The following is a 21,811-nucleotide window of genomic DNA, read 5'->3' as shown; positions in this document are numbered from 1 at the left end:
AACATAGTTGGTGGAACTGACTTGCTGCAATCATTCTAGAAAATAATCTGGAATTAGATAAAGAAAGTGGCTAAAATTTCCTAACTTTTACCCAGAGATTCCACTGATAGGCATATTTTACATCAAGGAAACTGACAAAAAGAAAAGACCACATGCACCTATGTTGATATATACACAAATATGTCCACAAAGCACAGTAACACTTTTTCTGGAAGCAAAGAATTATAAGCAAAAGATTTGGGAATAGCTAAATAAATTGTGGCATATTTATGCAATGGAAAATTATGGAAATAATGTTCATGATAGCTACAACAATGTAAATGGAAAAACAAAAAAATCAAAAGTGAATTTTACAAAATTTTTATGATATAGCTTGGCCTCAAAAAAGGGATATAAAAAAGATACACTACCCTGATATTTTGCAAATGTGGAGACCAAAAAATATGACACTTATCAGAAGTCAATGCTGGGAAAGATGTTACAATATTGAAGTAAAGTCATATTTTTGTCATGTCAAATTGAACACACACACATTCTCTAAAAAAAGGATTACATTGAATGAAGACTGATTATAGAGGAGAAAGTGCTCTACCTCTGCAGACAGGAATGAACTTATTGATGTTTTCTGTTATATCACGTTTAGGAATTCCCCAGTGAGTTGCTAGACTTAACCCTACTTTTTTAAATTGGGGTCCTACTTTTGTGTGTCTTGGAAAAAATAAAAAAGCCTGAAGTCACATGGCATCAACCTGGTGGGGGAGTAGCTAGATGGTGAAATGGCAGCCAGGCCTGAATATGGGAGGTCCTGCTATCAAATCTGGCCATAGACACTTCCTAGCTGGGTGACCCTGGGCAAGTCACTTAACCTCAGTTGCCTACCCCTTATTGATCTGCCTTGAAATAATATTTAATATTAAACCTAATATAGAAGGTAAGGGTTAAAAATGAAATTTTCTGAACCAGTTTTGTTTATGCAGAAGTCTGCTTGGGTAAGATATTAAGCCTGGTGAAATGTAAAATTCCTGGTATGGGGGAAATTAAATAGCTTTCAGAATCAGTCAACCTTTGAGGGTTCATGAAAAGGAAGTATTCAGAAAGTGATTTAAAGGGAAAACAAACTGAAGCTAATAAAAATCTCAGAAAAAATGAAAACTTATGAACAAAAATAGATAGTCCAACAGGGAATCTATTAAAAACAAAAGAAAAATATGGTCTCCAGGATACTAAAAGAATATAAGCATCATTAAACAAGTCATTGTAAGATAAAAATAAATGAATTAACACCTTGTCAGAGTAGTGGAACCTGTGATTTCATTGAGAGGATGGAAATGTAGCAGAATATTATGATGTAGTGTAAGAGAGAAATAAGAATTCTGAAAACTGAATTTATGTAGAATAGAAAAATAATTAATTTACAGTGGCAAATCTCAGCAAAGAATCAAAAAAGGGAACAGCTGATTGGGAATATAAATGTGCAGAAGTGAACAATAACTTGAAATAAGAATAACAAAAAATAGTAATATTCAAAAAATCATGATCTCAACCCAAGCAAAAATTATTGTTTGCAAAGACACTATACTATGAAACAACCTAAGGATTATAGATCTCCTAGAACCATTGCAGCAAACCTATGGCATATGTGCCAAAGGGAGCACTCAGAACCCTCTCTGTAGGCATGTGTGCCCTTGCCCCAACTCAGAGTTCATTACTGGAAAACTGGAGGGACGTGGGTCTGGTCTTCTCCTTTTCTCCTATCCACAAACACTTGCGGACATTTCTCACATCACCAGCCCATCCAAATCGTTTGCCATCACTGTCCTAGAACAGAAGTAAAAAAAAACTTGTATAAGAAATGACACTAGAAAATTCTCAAAAACTTCTGAATGCAGAAAACAAATTTGCTTAGCCAAAAATACACTGATGACCTCCAGGAAAAACAAAACCAATTAACCAACAAACAAATCTAAGCCTCAAACTCCAAGATGCATAGTAATTAAATTTAACCATTGCAAGAGCAAAAATTTCTGCAAGGGAAAAAGATGAAAAAAACCCTTCAAATGTAAAAAAAAGAAAATTACAATAATACTATAATATTCTGCATCCAACAGAAATTTCAAGAGGAGTTGGGATATTGGATTCTGAAGAGTAAAGTAACTCCTGACATTAGCCAAAGTGATCTATTACACAAATAAGCATAATCATCAATGAAAATAAATAGATGTTCCATAAAGGAGAGGCAATCAAAGCACTCTAAGAAATGAAGTCAGACAAGAACAGATTTGTGAACCATCCTAGAAAACAGAAGCAAAAGAATATTTAAAAAATACAGAATGGACAAATTTGAAAATAAATGAGTCAGACTTATATGGAGTGGGTACTCAAAAGAAAAAGTCACGTGTGACATTTGGAACAGTAAAAATAACCACAAATTTAAAAACAGTAGTATTAAAGTGCTTCCTTCCAAAAGAACCCCCCAAATCACAGATGAGTGAAAATAGAATTTAAGTAGGAGAACAAATATTGGAGGAACAGTTCTGAAATAGTATATAATATACCTCACAAAACTCTACTTAGAGGTGAATCAGTGCTTTTCATGTGAGTGTGTGTGTGTGTGTGTGTGTGTGTGTGTGTGTGTGTGTACATGCTGAAGAACAATAGGGCACATGGAGTGGGAAAGGGAGAAGGAAGACAGAGAAAAGTGTGTGACACACCCTAATTAAAAAAATAAAACAATAAACATTTTAGGGAAGAGTCAAGATGCATGAGTAGCAGAAAGAAACACAGATTTCTCAAGGGGTGATAAGATAAGAGGAAGAAGAGAACAAGGACCTGAAAATAAAATATAATTAAATTTAAAGACTAAAGGAAAATAGCTCCTCTAGTCTCTCATAATCTCCTGTAGTTCTCTAATTAGAAAACATTAGGGAAGAACTATAAAAAAATAACTGCTGGGAAGAAATGGAAGGAAATTGATTGGAAAATTGGCTTGAACTTATACTTTACAGCATATTCCCCAATACATTCTAAATGTATATGCAAATTTAATTTAAGACATTATACAAATAAAAATTACAGATGAATAGATTATATGATTTCATAGTTAGTCAGGAGATGAGTTTTTAGCCAAACAAGGGATAGAGACAATTATAAAATGATGAGACAACTTTGATTACATGAAGCTAAAAATTTGCTGCACAAATTAAGATAATGAATTTAAGATAATGGGGGAAATTATATTAAATTTCTTAGAGAAGGGATCTAGAAAATATACATATATATAGTTGCTTATATAGCTAAACATTTAGTGCTCTTCTTTCTCTCTCTCCTATATATCTACATAACTTGTTGCCTAAATATATAGTTGTCCATGTATGTTTTTATACATAAGTAACATTTTTCTATCTATATCTACCTATAATTCTCTCATTGATGTCTTTGTGTTTGTCTCACTATCTATAAATACACATACATGAACAGTGATACATATGAATATTAGTATAATATTCTTATACTTTTAATTTTTTTAAGAAAGAGGTAGCTTTATATTATACATGTGTATATATTATATATATGTAAATATCACACATGTGTATATGATATATAACATTACATATATGTCTATATTACATATAGATGATAGATCTAGATAAATAAATGATGTATAGAGGATAGATGAAAGGTATATCTCTCAATGGCAAAATTGGGAGATTATGTATTTATGACTTTATTGCTGAAACTAATACTTAGGGACAAAAATCTTGACTGATTTATATAAGTAACTTCTCTGTAGCTTAAAGTCTGAGAGAGATACCTGTGACAAAGAGAGGTTGAATCAGATTTGTGATTTATACTTAGGTTTTTCTCTGTGTGAGTTCTCCTCTATCTCATGTTCATGTGCCTTTTCATATATTTGCTCTAGGAATGTACACATGAGTATTTGAACTATATAGAGAAAATTAGTATGCCCCCAATTACAGTAAATATATAGTTTAGTTAATTATTCCATATATATTATCTGTGTAATAAACAGTTATTTAATAGACCTGAGTTTGTTGAGTCAAAACCTGTGTAAATAATCAGCTTGAAGAGGAATTGGCATTGATTATAATCCTGGCTCCAAAGCAAATTTTAAGATCCACTGAGATTCCCTTGGTTTGATTCCTTTTACCGAAAATCAGCTGAACTAAATACATACCTTATTTATTTTATTTTATTTTAATAACAAATTTTCACATGTTTTCCAAAGTTATGCGATCCTTAATGTCTTCTTCCTTTTTTCCATCCCCCTCCCAGTGCTGACAAGCAATTCAGTCTGTGTTATACATATTTAATCATGCAAAAGATATTTCCATATTATTCATTTTGTAAACAAATAATCTTACAGAACCCAAACCCCAAAACATATACCCAAATAAAAAAAAATGTTAAACCATATTCTTCTATTTGCATTCCTACTCCAAAAATTCTTTCTCTATAGGTGGATAGCATTCTTTTTTTTTAAGACCTCAGAACTGTCCTTTTTTGTGAGTAGCAAAGACTATCACATTTTATAGTTCCACAATATTGTATAATATTCTACTGGTTTTGCTTATTTCACTCCACATCAGTTCATGTAGGTCTTTCCAGTTCTTTCTGAAATTATCCTGTTCATCATTCCTTATATAGTATTCCATCACCATCATATACCACATTTTGTTTGGCCATTTTCAATTGAGGGACATCCCTTTAGGTTCTAGTTCTTTGCCACCACAAAAAGAGCAGCAATAAATATTTTTGTGAAGACAAGAATGGTCCCATTTAAAAAAAATCTTTTTGGGATACAGACTCAGTAGTGATATTACTGGATCAAAAGGTGTATATTCTTATATAGCTCTTTGTGCATAATTCTAACTCACCTTCCAGGATGGTTGGATCAGTTCACACCTCCACCAGCAATGCATTAACATCCCAATTTTGCCATATTCCCTCCAACATTTATCATTTTTCCTTAGTGCCATTTAGCCAATCTGATAGGTGTGAGGTGGTACCTCAGAGTTGTTTTAATTTGCATGGTTTAGAACATTTTTTTCATGTGATTGTTGACGGCTTCAATTTCTTCATCTGAAAACTGCCTATTCTGATCTTTTAACCATTTATCAATAGGAGAATGACTTGAATTCTTATATCTTTGTCTTAGTTCTTTATATATTTGAGAAATGATAACTTTATCAAAGGAATTTGTTACAAAATTTTCTCAGTTTGTTGCTTCCCTTCTAATCTTAGTGGCATTAGTTTTGTTTGTACAACCCCTTTTAAATTTAATATAATCAAAATTATTCATTTTATATCCTGTAATATTCTCTATTTCTTCTTTGATCATAAATTCTACCCTTCTCCATACATCTGAGGTAAACAACTCTACACTGCCCTAATTTGCTTATAATGTTATTCTTTATGATATTATGAAATCATATTTCTGTTTTGACCTTATCGTGGTATAGAGTGTGAGATATAAACCTATTTTTTGCCATACTGTTTTTCAATTTCCCAAGCAATTTTTTGTGAGATAGGGAGTTCTTATCATAAATGCTGGGATCCTTGGGTTTATCAAACACTGTATTGCTGAGATCTATTTCCTAGACTTTTCCATTTATGGACCCTTCTATTTCTTAGCCAGGACCATATTGTTTTGATAATTACTGTTTTATAGTACATTTTAAGATCCAGTACCACTAGGCCACCATCCTTCTTATTTTTTTCATTAGTTCTTTTGATATTCCTGACCTTTTGTTCTTCTAGGTGAATTTTTTATTATTTTTCTAGTTCTACAAAATAGTGGATTTTTTTTGGTAGCTTAATTGGTATGGCACTGAAAAAGGAAATAAATTTAGTCGACTGTCATTTTTATTATATCAACTCAGCCTATCTATGAGCAATCAATGTTTTTCTAATCATTTAGATCTAATTTTATTTTTGTGAAAAGTGTTTTGTAATTGTGTTCATATAATTCCTGCATTTATTTTGGCAAATATATTACAAAGTATTTTATATTATATTCAGTTATTTTAAATGGAGTTTTTCTTTCTAACTCTTGCTGCTCAGTTTTGTTGGAAATATATAGAAATGCTTATGACTTATGAGATTTATTTTATATTCTGCAACTTTGCTAAGTTATTAATTAGTTCAAATAATTTTAGTTGATTTTCTAGAATCTTCTAAGTTTATTATCATATCATCTGCAAGGAATGACAGTTTAGTTTCCTTATTGACTACTTTGATTCCTTCAATTTCTTTTTCTTCTTTAATTCCTAAAGCTAGTATTTGTAGTACAATATTAAACAAGAGTGATGATAATGGGCATCCTTGCTTCAACTCCTGGTATTGTCGGGAGGTCTTCCAACTTATCCCCAGTGCATATGATGCTTGCTAATGGTTTTAAATATATACTACTCATTATTTTAAGGAAAGGCCTTTTATTCCTAGATATTCTAATATTTTCAATAAGAATCAATGTTATATTTTAAAGGCTTTTTCTGCATCTATAGAGATCATGATTTGATTTCTGATAGTTTAATAGTTGATATGGTCAATTATGCTGATACATAGCTGATTTTTTAAATAATTACTTTCAAAAGATTTCTGAAGTGTCTACTTTTTCTAGTTTGAAAACACTAAACATCAATCACAAAATATGTCTTTGACACTTTTAATTCTGTTTGAATGAAAAAATGGAAAAAAAAAACTTGGAGGTAGATAACCCATATGAGTCAACATCTATCACCTGCATTATACTAGTACTTTCTGACTCTAAATCGAATATTTTTATTTAGTGGATTTTTCCATATCATATTTGAAAAGCTCCTATATTTATTTTCTACCTGGCTATCTGTTAGAATTTGAAAGTAACATTGATTTCTTGTTTATTTTCTTGCCAATACAGCAGGATGGTGGATGACATCAATCTCAGGATGGTGCCTTAATCACAGGATGCTGGAGATCAATGAGTAGGGAAAAGAGACTAATAGTGCTTTCAGTATTTATAAAATTGCATTTATCAGTTTTTCTACTAAAATAACAATTTTAATTTGGAAAGAAAAGTATATTTTCTTTTGTACCTTGTAATTGCTTTATACTTTATTTTCATTTTAAAAGACCTTGTAGTTTGAAATCAAAGACACCATAAATAGGTGATAGATATATACAATGAACGATAGTGAGATTATGTCACTTCTAATTATTTTAAATGAAATTAAAATGTTTACTTTTTAATACAATATTTAATAATCCTTTTTGGCATTTTGTGATCTGTGTTCTCCCCTTTCCTCCCATTTCTCCCTCCTCTCAAGTTGACTAGTAGTATAACCCATGTTGCACATGTGTTATCATAGAATACATATTTACACATTCATTATATGAAAGAAGACACATATCACTTACACCACAGAAAATTTAAAAAAGGGAATAAAGTTAAAAATGATATGCTTTAACCTGCCTTCAGCCTCTTTCAATTCTTTTTATGGCAGTGGAAAACCTCTTTTGTATGAGTCCCTTGCGGGTTTTGTAAACCCTTTCATTGCTCATAATAGTTAATTCATTCACAGTTGTTCATCATAGATTATTCCTATTAGTATCTACAGTGTTCTGTTGGCTCTGCTCACTTCATTTTGGATAATTTCATATAATTCTTTCCAAGTTTTTTTATAGTCCTGTTTACCATTTCTTATGGTGCAATAGTACTTCATTACAAGCAAATACAATAATATTTTAGTCATTCCCCAATTTATGGGCATCCCTTGTTTCCAGTCCTTTGTTACCAAAAAAAAGGAGGGATGTTATAGGTTTTTTAGTATGAGTTGGTCCTTTCTCTCTATCTTTTATCTCCTTGGGATACAGATCTAGTAATGACATTGTTGGGTCAAAAAGTTTGCCCAGTCTTATGGCCCTTTGGGCATGGTTTTAAATCGCTTTCCAGATTGATTGCTCTAGTTTACATTTCTGCCACAGTCTACAGTTCTAATACCAGTTTATTAGTGTCCCAGTTTTACCACATCACTTCCAATGTTTATCATTTATCTTTTTTTTGTCATACTAGCCAGTCCAATAGGTATGAGGCGGTACCCTGAAGTTGTTTTGGATTGTATTTCAAAAATACCAACCTTCAGTTGAAGATTTAGTCAATGAAATTCAGCAACAAAAAAGTCAGTAATAAGTTAAAGAATTTCCCCCTCCCCCTCACTTATCTTACTTCCTAGTACCCTACATAAATTAAATAATATCAAGACCAAAAAAAGAAACTGACTGAGAGATGAACAAAGAAGTCACTAAGCAGGTAAGTTAAATAACTAGTTTTTGGTTTATTAAATACAGGCATATATTACAATTATATATTTTTGTTATTTAAACTTTAAATATCACAAAATTATACTTTTTTTCTCAAATTGACACACCACCTGAGTTATGCTTGGTTTTTTGGTGAATTTTGACACACCAAGCTCAAAAGGTTGTCCATGACTGACCTAAAACTTCCTAATTTTGTAGGTGGAGTCATCCAAGATGGAAGCATCTTCCCCCACAGAATGCAGATTCCTTAGTTTCTCTTCATCATACATAATTCTCTAAAACTATAAATGGTAGCCTAGAAATAGGAGGTACTGGTCACAAATATGGCCTCTGACATTTCTAATTGTGTGATCCTGGACAAATTAATAGTGATTTAGAGAAATGTTTTTTCTTATGACTAAATATAGTTTTAGTTTCTTCACCTGAGGATTATGTGTTTATATGTTTTGACCATTTTTCAGTTTGGGAATGCTTTGTATTTTTATAAATTTGACTCAGTTCAATGCACAGTTGAGAAATGGCACCTTTGTCAGTGATAATTTCTATAAAATATTTTCCTAGTTTGTTTTTTTCTTTTCTAATTTTGATTCCATATGTTTTGTTTATACAAAACATGTAAATGTAATTTAGTCCAAATTATTTCTTGTTTGAGCATAATTTTTCCCCTTATCCAGAGATCTGACAGGTAAACTATTCCATGGTCCCATAATTTCTTTATGGTATCAACTTTTATATCTAACTCATTTATCCATTTTGATTTAACCTTTGGTATATTTTGTGAGGTGATTTGGTTTGTGCCTATTTTCTGTTGTGCTTTCCCCCAAAATTCCCCAGTTGTTTTTATTGAATAGTGAAAATTTCCCCCAAATCTTGGACTTTTGGATTTGTCAACTACTATATTACTATAATAATTTACTATTGAAGTTTGAGTGCCTAATTTATTCCATTGATCCATTACCCTATTTCTCAGCCAGAACCAGATTATTTTGATGGTTGCTGCTTTAAATAGTTTGACATCCAGTACAACTAAGCCACCTCCCTTCATAGTTTTATCATTAATTCCTTTGATCTTCTTGGCCTAGTTGTTCCAGAGAAATTTTATTATGACTTTTCAACCTCTGTGAAGTAATTTTTGAGTAATTTGAGTGGTATGCCACTAAATAAATAAATTAATTTAGATAAGATTTGCAATGTTTATCATATTGGCTTGGTCTACCTGTGAGCAATTGGTGTTTTCTCAAGTTGTTTAGATATGATTTTATTTGTGAGAAAAGTGTTTTAGGTATTATTATATAATTATTGACTTGTTTTAGCAAGTAGACACCCAGATATTTTATATTATCTATATTTATTTTAAGTATGATTACTCTTTGTATCACTTTCAGTTGGATTTGATTGGTAGTATAGTGAAATGCTGATGACTAATATTGATTTATTTTATGTATATCAACTTGGCTAAACAACTTTGCTAAAGTTGTTCATTCTTTCAATTAATGTTTCTTTTATTCACTAGGATTCTCTAAGTATATTATTACATAAACTGCAGAGTGATAAGTTTATTTCTTCATTATTTATTCTAATTCTTTCAGTTTCTTCTTCTAATTTCTATTTAAGGATTTCTAATTAAGGATTGAATAAAAGCGATGATAAAATGACTCCTTGCTTCATTCTTGTTCTAGTTTATTCAGATTATAGATCATGTATACTGATAGTTTTAGATAGATCCTATTTATCATTTTGGAAATTGTTCCTTTTATTCCACTGTTGTCTAGTGTTTTTTTTAGCAGGAATAATGTTGTATTTTGTCAACTTTTTTTTTCATCTAATGAGATAATCACAGCATTTTTGTTGCCTTTGTTATAGATATGGTGAATTTACTTTCAATTTCTATTTTCTCCTCTTGTTCAAGAATATCAAAGACATATTCTCTGAATTTTTTGCAATATGGTATTTAGGTTCTTTTTTCTTTATCTTGACTTTCAGGCAGTCAGTCCAATGATTCTTTGGTTATCTCTCCTGTATCCATTTTCCATGTCAATTGTTTTTCAAGTGATATATTTTAAATTCTCTTTGATTTTTTATTTCTTTAAATTTATTTTATTGCTTCTTAATGCCTCATGGAATAATTCACTCCCATTCATCCCACTCTAATTTTTAGGAAGCTACTTACTTCTTTGTGGTTTTGCATTTCCTTTTTTGATTATTTTTTTTTCATTTAAAGTTCTGCCTTTTATTTTGAGGAAGCTGTTTTCTTCATTAAATTTTTGTTGTAAGCTGTTCAGTTTTTCCTATCATTTTATTTTCTAATTTTTCCATGTTTTGTTTGATTTTTTCATACTCTTTTGAAAGTCTTCCAGGAGTTCATTTTGGACTTTACATCCTTTCACGTTTTTCTTTGAGGCTTCATACATTTTTATTTTTGTATAGTCAGTGCCAGTTTCTCTGTTTGCTCAGGGGCAGGAGGTGGCTTTCCCCTGACTGCTTATATGCTGAAGCTTAGGTTTGTTCCTGAAGCAGAAGAAGTACTTACCCCAAGTTTGTACTGCAGTCTATTCCAGTGTTTGTTTGTTTGACTATCTTGGTTCCCAAATTGAGCATTTCACAGAAGTAGCCTGGTTGGCCTGCTGTGGAAAGGCTTACAGCTGTTCTATTCAGATACTATTTGGCTGGGTTGTTTGGATCTGCTCTCTCCCACTAAAGTTGTATCTCATTCAGCTAAGTTCCCCCCTCTGATGCTTATACTGGGCTACATCTAGAACTGTATTGTCTTGGTTTTTGCTCTCCCTCTACAAAAGATGGACTGAGGTCAGCTATTCTCTTTCCCCTGCCATTTGTGCTCTATCTTTTCGGCCCAAATTATTCAAAATAATGCCCTCATAACCCAGTGAATGGGACCTCCTTGATGTCCCTCCAGGCAATTCTGGTCCATAGAACCACTTTATCCTGTGTATTGTTGTTTTTGCAACTCTAAGATTACATTTGCAGCATTTTTGTTTTTTGTGATAGTCTGGGAGATTATTAATGATCTTAGAATTTCTTACTTTGCTCTATTAGCTCTATCAGAAGTAGGATCTTTCCTTTCTAATCCTGAGATTCTTTCATTTGAAAGTGGAAAAATGGGTTTCTGTGGTGGATCTAAGATAGCAGAAGAGAGAAGTTGTACAGTGAAGTTTTTCTGACATTCCTCAACCAAAGTAAACAATAGTTCATATTATATTTTGTTATGGCATAGCCAATAAAAAGTCAGGGTGAGGCACTCTTTTCCAGCCCAAGACAACTTAGGTTAGAGCATACCTGGTAGCAACAGAAGATATAGAATATAGCAATGGAGACATCAACAGTAACAGCTTCAGGAGCTCTAAGTATAAATATGGAAAAGGAATTGAACAAAAAAGGGAAAATAAAAATGAAAAAGTTTAGAAAGATTTAGGGAGATTCCTGTCATAGCACTGGGCATAATATAGATTGGCAACTTCATTGCCCATTACTATTTATGGGTTACAGATTCAGGATAGAAAGAAGCCTTCCATTCAAAAGGGACAAATGGCAATACTAAGGACTCCCGGGTAAACATGGTACCAGTCTAGATGCAGGACTCTTCTTCTCCTCATGATGTACTGATATAGAAAAACTCAAAAAGCCAAAAAAAAAAACCCAACTTCAAATTCATATGAATGAAGTGATTCTACAGTAGGGCACAGCATTGAAGGTACATGGGATTCAGGCATTTCCACATCATAAGGGGTGAAAAAATTCACAACAAAATATGAGCTGATTCATCCTTTCCCACCCCACCTACAGAGCCAAGAGCAAAGGAGTGCTGGAATCAGTGAGCAAGTGAGGGGCACCCCTGGGTGAGGGGCACCACTAGGTCTTTGAAAGCTGACTAAGACCACCAAAGACCTACTGCTGAGAGCAACTAAACCTGAGACCTCAATAGACTGAAGAGTGTAGACCCTGGGTACCCATCAGGAATATAGCACAGAGAAGGTCAGCAAACAGCAGAAGCTGAAGACATTTGAGAGCTGGCCTCAGGCAAAAAGCTCACTCCTTAGCTCCATACACAGAGATCCTGCCCTCCTCACTCAGATTTCTGACTGGAAAGGGAAGGAAAAACAACCATAGTGATGGCAAACAGTGCCCAGGAACCACTTCCCAACACCAAGAAAATCAAGAAGAAGGCATTGACCCTGGATAAATTTTATGGGGTAAAAATCCAGACTACAGAGGAAATAGCAGAAGAGGAAATCCAAATAAATGCACCAAAACCTTCCAAAAATGGAAATTGACCACAAGCTCTTGAAGAATTTAAATTGGAGCTTACCAAAAAGATAAAAGCTTTCTGGCAAGAAAAGTGGGAAATAGTTCAAAAAGAAAACAGTTTAAATAACAAGAACTCCCAATTGGAGAAAAAGCTGGAAGCCACAAAAAAAGCAGGATAGATCAAACTGAAAAGGAAAATCAAAACAATACAGCAGAAAACCAGGTCTTAAAGACCAGAATTGGGCAATAGGAAACCAATGATCTTGCAAAACAGCAAGAATTAATGAAGCAAAATCAAAAGACTGACAAAATAGAAGAAAACATAAAATATCTCACTGACAAGATGACAGATCAGGAACACAGATTACAAAGAGACAATTGAGCATCATTGTTCCACCTGAAAACCCAGAAGAAAAAACAGAAATCTTGACATCACACTACAAGAAATTATCCAAGACAGGAATCTATCTCCCGAGATAAACACAGGAACTATATGAACACAATTATAAAACGCTCTCCACACAACTAAAACTAGACTTGAGCAATTGGAAAACATTAACTGCTTATGGATAGGATGAGCCAATATAATAAAAATGACCATCCTACCCAAACTTATCTATCTATTTAGTGCCATGCCCATTGAACTTCCAATTTTTTTTCTGAATTAGGGGAAAAAAAACATAACAAAGTTGATTTGGAAGAACAAAGGATCAAGGATATCCAGGGAAATAATGAAAAAAAAAATACAAGGGAAGGTGGCCTTGCAGTCCCAGATCTCAAACTATACTAAAAAATCAGTGGTCATCAAAACAATTTGGTACTGGCTAAGAGACAGAAAAGAAGATCAGTGGAATAGACTTGGGGTAAGTGACCTCAGCAAAACAGTCTATGACAAACCCAAAGATCCCAGCTTTTGGGACAAAAATCCACTATTTGACAGAAACTTTAGGTAATATTGGAAGACAGTGTAGGAGAGATTAGGTTTGGATCAACATCTCACACCCTACACCAAGCTAAACACAGAATAGGTGAATGACTTGAACATAAAGAAGAAAACTATAAGTAAATTAGGTGAATATAGAATAGTATACATGTCATACCTTTGGGAAGGGAAAGACATTAAAACCAAGCAAGACATAGAAAGAGTCACAAAATGTAAAATAAATAATTTTGACTACATCAAAATAAAAAGCTTTTGTACAAACAAAACCAATGTAACCAAAATTAGAAGGGAAGCAACAAATTGGGAAACAATCTTCATAACTAAAACCTCTGACAAAGGTATTATTACTCAATTTATAAGGAGCTAAATCAATTGTATAAAAAGTCAAGCCATTCTCCAATTGATAAATGGGCAAGGAACATGAATAGGCAATTTTCAGTTAAAGAAATAAAAACTATTAATAAGCACATTAAAAAGTGTGCTAAATCTCTGATAATCAGAGAAATGCAAATCAAAACAACTCTGAGGTATCATCTCACACCTAGCATATTGGCTAACATGACAGCAAAGGAAAGTAATGAATGCTGGAGGGGATGTGGCAAAGTGGGGACATTAATTCATTGCTGGTGGAGTTGTGAATTGATCCAACCATTCTGGAGGGCAATTTGAAACTATGTCCAAAGGGCAACAAAAGAATGTCTACCCTTTGATCCAGCCATAGCACTGCTTGGTTTGTACCCCAAAGAGATAATAAGGAAAAAGACATATACAAAAATATTCATAGCTGTGCTCTTTGTGGTGGCAAGAAATTGGAAAATGAGGGGATTTCCTTCAATTGGAGAATGGCTGAACAAATGGTGGTATATGTTGGTGATGGAATAGTATTGTGCTCAAAGGAATAATAAACTGTGGGAATTCCACGTGAACTGGAATGGTCTCCAGGAATTGATACAGATTGAAAAGAGCAGAATCAGGAGAACATCATACACTGTGGTACAATCAAATGTAATGGACTTCTCCATAAGTGGCAATGCAGTGACCATGTATAACTCTAAGGAATCTATGAGAAAGAACACTATCCACATTCAGAGGAAAAAAATGTGGGAGTAGAAACAAGAAAGAAAAATAACTGCTGGGTTACATGGGCTGAGGGGGATATGATTGGGGATATAGAGTCTAAATGATCATCCTAGTGCAAACACCAACAACATGGAAATAGGTTCTGATCAAGGACACATGTATTACCCAGTGGAATTGCGTGTTGGCTACGGGAAGGGTAGGGGCAGGGGAGGGAGGAAAAGAATATGATTCTTGTAACTAAAGAATAATGTTCTAAATTGACAAAATAAAATTAAAAACAAATAAATAAATAAATAAATAATTTTTTATAAAGGGACTAATGGCCATCTATAGCAGTAGCAATTACAGATAGATTACAGGGGAATTCCTGAATTGGATGAGACCTAGATCAAGATAGAATTGACCAAACCTCTCTCTGGATCCTTAATAAACTTAAATTTGTGCTATGATCCTTTTATTTGGTTACACAGAAAGAGCTGAAATTTCCTAGGTTTGAAATATGCTGAAAGGATAAAAAATTTAGTGCCCCCCTAAATTTTCAATGGCAGCCATTCCAAGTCTCTTAATTTTTACAGTTAAGGATACTATGTCCAAATATGAGGCTAAGTAATTTTCTGCTGCTGGCATGAGATAGTGTTTGAACCTAAGTCATTAAAGCACCAGACTGCTTAAAAAAACACTTTTTTAAGTTTATGTTTTTGTTTTATACCACCAGATTTTAGTTTTACATCCAATTTCCCTATGCTATTTTTTCTAGTTCACCTATTCCTTGAAACAAATTTCAGTACTTAATATTTAAATTTTAAAATTTGTTATTTTGAAACTAATTTATATTTATTGCTAGCTTTAAGAGTTTTTTGAAATTTTATTCAGATAATCATCTCTCTTTTTCCCATTAATGAATGCTTATAGGAATATGATTGTTCTTGAGGAAAGTCTTAGCTGTATCCCAGAAATTGTGGTATTCTATTTCATTATCATCATTTACTTTCACAATTGTTAAATGCTTCTGACTTAGTCTTTGATCTCATTATACAGAATTTTATGGTTACATCTGATTCATGTTGTTGTCTTTTGTTTTCGCTCCATAAACTGAGTCCTATTTTGTTGCATCAAAGTCTGAAGAGTATATGAATAATATTCATATATTTAGGAATTATTTATAATATTTATATGCCTTCCTATAAAATTGTGCATACCCTTTGAACAAGCAATACTGCAATTAAATCTATGCCTGAAAGAGATCAAATTAATAAAGGAAAGGAACATATATGTATAAAAATATTTATAGTAGCTGTTTTTGTGGTGAAAAAGGATTTGAAGCTTAAGGTATGCCCATCAGTTGGGGAATGGTTTAACAAGTTGTTGTATATTATTTTGATGGAATACTATTTTGATATAACAAATAATGTGTGGGAAGGCTTTAGAAAATCCAAGTAAGACATATGAAATGAGGCAAAATGAAGTGAGCATAACCACCAGAACACAGTAACAGCAAAAGTGCATACCAATCAACTATGAATGAATTAGCTATTCAGATCAATAAAATGATCCAAGATAATTCTAAAGCATGTAAGATGAAAAATATCCTCCTCCAGGAAAAGAACTAAAAGAGACTGAATGGAAATCTAAGCACAATATTTTTACTTTCTTTGGTTTTAGAAAAATTTGGCAACATAATTATAGAAATATGTTCTCATGACTTTACACATAGAATTGATATCATATTGTTTACCTTCTCAATGGATGGATGATGAGCAGGGGAAAGGGAGAGGATTTCAAATGCAGTTAAAATTAATCTTAAAATAGAAAAATAATAAATTAAAAGATATGCAAGTTTGGTTTTTGTAAATATTCTAAGACTATGGAGAAATGTAAATTCTTGAACTGTCATCTTTTTAAATATACCATGAATTTTCTATGTCTAGTTTACCCCCAAATATGAAAAATGCATTTTAAAAATTCTTTATTGTCTCTTTTGTTCTTTTCTTTCTCTAGATTTATCCAAAATTGAGAGAGGTTTCCTGAAGCATTCTATTATTATTGGATTACTGACTTTTTCTTATTATTAATTTTTCTTTTATGATTAGATACTAATATATCTGGAGCATGCAAGTTCAATATTGATAATAGTTTGTTGTTTAAAATTAATTTAATCACAATAATTTTCTTTTTCTTTTTTATGTTGGGATTTTGTGGATTTATTTTATCTAATAACATGATTGAGATTCCTGCTTTTTTGGAGGGAACTCATAGATGGTAAAATTCATTCTAATCTCTTAATTTTATACTTTGCCTGTCCTTACATCTTAAATGTGTTTCATGAAAGCAACAGACAGGAAACTGATGCAGAGTGAAATAAGCAGATCTTGAAATTATTTGTAAAAAGTAATGACAATACTGTACAATGATTACTCTCAGGAATATAATGATCCAGGATAATTCTGAACCACTAATGACAAATAATGCATTCAACCACTAGAGAAAGAATAGTTGTGTGTAGCCAGATGTAGACCAAAGCATATTATTTTTCACATTAGTTTGTTTATGGTTTTATTCCAGGATTTTGTTTTCATATAAGTATCTTCTTACAATAATGACCAATGTAGAAGTATGTTTTGCATGATAACACATGTGTAGTCAAGATTAAATTGCTTACCATTTCTGAGAGGATGAAGGGAGGGGACCAAGTAAGACAATTTGGATCTAATCATGTCTTATCATATCTGTTGAAAATTGTTTTGGATATAAATGGGAAAATAAAATATCTTTGAATAAAAAAAGAAAAGAATAATTTTGAATTATATGGAGATGGGTAGAGCCTGGATCAGAGCTCACTTGGCAGCAACAGAAGTTATGAAACTTGGCAATGGGGACAGCAATAGTAGCAGTTTTAGGAGCCCTCAGACCTTTAAAAATGGAAAGGGAATTGACAAGTGGTCAGAAAGAGATTCAAAGAAATCTCTGTCCTTGCTCTGAGCACACTTGCACACTGAGCACTTGGGGACCCCATTGCCCATAACAATTTATGGTGTAGGGGGTTAGAAATGTGAGCGGTTTTTATAAAAGTCTAGACTGGATTAATTAAGAATAGGGTCACCAGGAATTTAATTAATTCCAAGGAGATTTATTTATAAAATATAGAAAGAGTGAAAGTTAGAAAAATCAGAGAGAAAATAGTGCAAGATATCTAACCTACACACAAAATATTTTGCTCCAGCCTGGGCTCAACCCAGGCAGGACTAGTTAGTCCTTAGCCAGAGGGGCCTCAGCCTTGAGCTGAAGCTGGGGATGTAGGGAGCCTCTCTCAAGAAAGTAATTCTCTCCTGAGGCTAGTTCAGTCAGAAAATCCAGGAAAGGAGTCAGCCTTTTTCACTCAACATGTGTCAATCCGAAGGGATACAGTCTAAAATCTCAATCCAGAGCTCCTCCAAAGTCAAGTCAAAGACCAAAGAGAGACCAAAGAGCCTCCTTACAGCAAGTTCTTTGCATTTTAAACTTCATTCCTTTTTATCGCTTCCTGTGACTTCCTTCATTTTGTGTGTACCAATTACAGCTAAAGTTTTTGCTTAGGACTGCCCAGGGGGCAATTAGTCTATTCTGATTCATCACCCACTATCACACACGTGGGTCACAGACCTTCCCCACTCAAGTTTGAGTGGGGTATATATAGTTTTGATGATTAAATCTAAAAAATGGGCAGGAGAGTTAATTTAATCTTCACAATGGATCATAGTTCCAGGATAGAGAAGACTCTTTTAAAATTTCACAAAGAACCAGCGGACCTATAGAACATTAAAAATGGAAGATTCAAGGGACCATGGGCCCTTCCTAGATTGGACTTAACAGGTCATGGTACAATTGACTACCCTGCTCTTTGATTCATAGAAGCTTGGAAACATCAAACATTTCCAAACGAACAGAGCAAGCTTTGAAGTACAAAAATAGCCTGAAGCTCAATAGTATCCAACTACCATTTACTAAGAAAATAGACCAATTTTAATAGCAAATTCAAAGTTAAGGAATAGGTTGGAAAAATGAGCAAATTCTAGAAATTAATCTTACTATAAAAATTTACACTAGAGACACATATTATCAAGACAAAAATTTAGAAAATAAGGATATTAAAATATCTCCAAGCAGAATTTAAAATGGAAAAAAGTAAATTGGACATGATCCAAATGAAAATTCCTTGAAAAGTTAAAAATGATGTTTAAAATCAAGAGTGGTAAAGGAAACATTTGGAAACAAATGAAAGTGATGGAAGAAAATGTGAAAAGACAACAGTTTGGTAAAACTGGAAGAAGGGAAAAGGTGAAAAAAGAATATAAAAATTATTTCGCATGAAAGAAGCATGGAAGAAAGACTTTTAAAGGGAGGCAAAATCAGTGTTGGTGATAGGCAATGAATGAAATTCACAATTGTTGGACTTTGTTAAAAAAGGTAAGAACACACATACTCACATGCACACCCACACAAGTGAGCATAGAAATCTCTTACCCAACACTTACTTAAGTATGGAAAGGAGATATGAGACATGGGGAAGTGTTGGGGGGCAGCTGTGTGGCTCAGTGGATTGAGAACCAGGACTAGATATTGGAGGTCCTGGGTTCAAATGTTGCCTCAGACACTGCCAAGCTATGTGACCCTGGGCAAGTCACTTGTCCCCCATTGCCTAGCATTTACTACCCTTCTGCCTTGGAATCAATACACAGCATTGATTCCAAGATGGACAGTAAGGCTTTAAAAAAATGGGGAAGTGATAAAAAAGGTTTATGAAGACAGGCAATGTTTATTAACAAATTAGACTTTAAAGATGGAAAGGGTAAAAAGAAAGAGAAAGATAAGTAGAAGAAAATAGATTGTAGGGGAATTGACGGTTAAATTATCATAATTGTGAATGTGAATGGGATCAATTCATCCATAAAACAGAAGCAGATAGAATGGTTGAGAAACCAGAATCCCATGTTATGTTCTTCATAAGAAACCTAGTTGAAATAAAGATGCACACACAGAATTTAAACAATAGGCTGGGGCAGAAGTTATGTATATATAGTATATATGTATATATAGTATATGTATATATGTATATATATATATATATATAGTATGCTTCATTTGAGATAAAAAAAGGCAAGGATAGTAATCATGACAGATTAGTTAAAAATATAAATAGATCTATTTAAAGGAGATAAGGAGGGAAAATATATTTTGTTAAAAGGTACCATAGATAATGAAACAATGCCCAACTTTCCCTTCTCAGAGTTAAATAAATCAATAGTAAAATAAACAATAAAGAAATTAAGGAAATTACTATAACTTTAGGAGATTTACATATGATAGACCTCTGAGAAAACTGAATGGGAATATAAAAGATTATTTTTTTTCTTAGGTGTGTATGCCATCTTCACAAAAAATGACAATATATTAAGTTATAAAATATAGGAAAGCAGAAAGATCCAACAAACTCCTTTCAGCTCATAATGCAATAAATTTATATTCAATAAATGTCCTTGTATGAACAGATTAAGAATTAATTGGAAATCAATTAATCCAATCCTAAAGAATGTGTGGATCAAAGAAAAAATCATAAAAATAATAAATAATATCACTGAAGTTCATGACAACAATGAAACAATATGCAAAAATTTCTTAGATGCAACTAATGTAATACTCAAGGGAAAATGTTTATCTATATATAAATATATCACCAAAAGAAAGAACATATCAATGAATTATGTATGTACTTAAAAAGTAGAAGGATGGTTTTGAGGAAACATCAATAAAATATTTAACCTCTTAGTAAATTTGCTTTTTTAAAAGAAGGAAGAAAAACAGATTGCCATTAACATGAATGAAAAGTGTTAATATACCAAAAATGAAGATGAAATTAAGTGCATTTTTTTAATTACATGCAAGTAAAACTGACAATACAAGAGAAATGGATGATATTTTAGGAAAAATATAAATTGACCAGTAACAGAAAAGAAAATACTTTAAAATATTAAGATTATATTTATTTACCAGTAAATTCTTTCAAACATATTAGGAACAATTAATTCTTATATTGTGTAAACTATTTGAAATAATAGAAATAAAGATCGTCTATTATGACCAGGTAGTATTTATACAAACAGTGCAGGGATGGATCAATATTATAAAACTACAAGTATAATTGACCATATAAATAACCAATTTAAAAACAATTGTATGACTATATAATATATGCAGGCAATCTTTTGATAAAATTCATTATCCATTACTATTAAACACACTAGAAAACATTTTTAAAAATTAGTAGTCTCTTTCAAAAACCAAAAGAAAACCTTATCTTTAATGGCAATAAGCAGTAAACTTTCCTAATAATATGGGGTAAAGGAAAAATGTCTATTGTCACTGTTATTAGTCAACATTCAATTAGAAATGCTATTTATTTGAGGTACTTAATGCAATATTATTGGAGCTGTAAACTGATACAACCATTCTGAAAAATAATCTGGAAACTAACCCAAAGGGCCATAAAACTATGCTTACCCTATGACCCAACAATACCACTACTAGATCTGTATCTTAAAGAGATCAAAGAAAGGGGGAAAAAGACTGGTCATAGTTCTTTTTGGTAGTAAACCTGAAGGGATGCTGATTAATCGAGGAATGGCCCAACAACTTGTGGTATATGCTTGTGACAGAATACTATTGTACCATATGAAAAGATAAACAACATGATCACAAAACACCTGGAAAGACAGAGATGAAGTGATTGAAAGTGAAATGAGCAGAATGGGGAGAACATTCTACATAATAACAACAACAATGTATGATGATCAACTGTGAATAATTGAACTATTATTGAACTCAAGGATCCATGACTACTATAAGGCACTCAGGAAGAGAAAGGTCATCTACAACCATAGAAGAAACTGATGGAGTCTGAATGTAGATCAAAGCATGTAATTCTAGAGAACAATTTGGAAGTATGTCCAATGTTTTTCAAACTTTATATACCCTTTGACCTACCAATAATATTAACATTATATGTAACAACAATAACATTAGTAGTTCTGTATCCTAAAGAGATCAAAGAAAAGGGGAAAGAACCTATATGCACAAAAGTAGTTACATAACTCTTTCCATTGTGATAAAAATTAGAAATAAGGGAAATGCTATCAATTAAGAAAAGGCTGGATAAGCTGTCATAAAAGATTG

The 21,811-nt window shown here is 32.5% G+C and overlaps 1 pseudogene; it reads right to left on the bottom strand.

Annotated features, from left to right (window-relative positions):
* LOC100022546 (pseudouridine-5'-phosphatase-like) overlaps positions 1 to 21,811 on the bottom strand; it is a 54,028-nt pseudogene that overhangs the window by 15,143 nt on the left and 17,074 nt on the right.

This window comes from Monodelphis domestica, chromosome 3 (genome assembly GCF_027887165.1).
Source record: "Monodelphis domestica isolate mMonDom1 chromosome 3, mMonDom1.pri, whole genome shotgun sequence".
NCBI lineage: Eukaryota > Metazoa > Chordata > Mammalia > Didelphimorphia > Didelphidae > Monodelphis > Monodelphis domestica.
The sequence above is the reverse complement of the archived record's forward strand: the minus strand, read 5'-3'. Positions and strand labels throughout refer to the sequence as shown.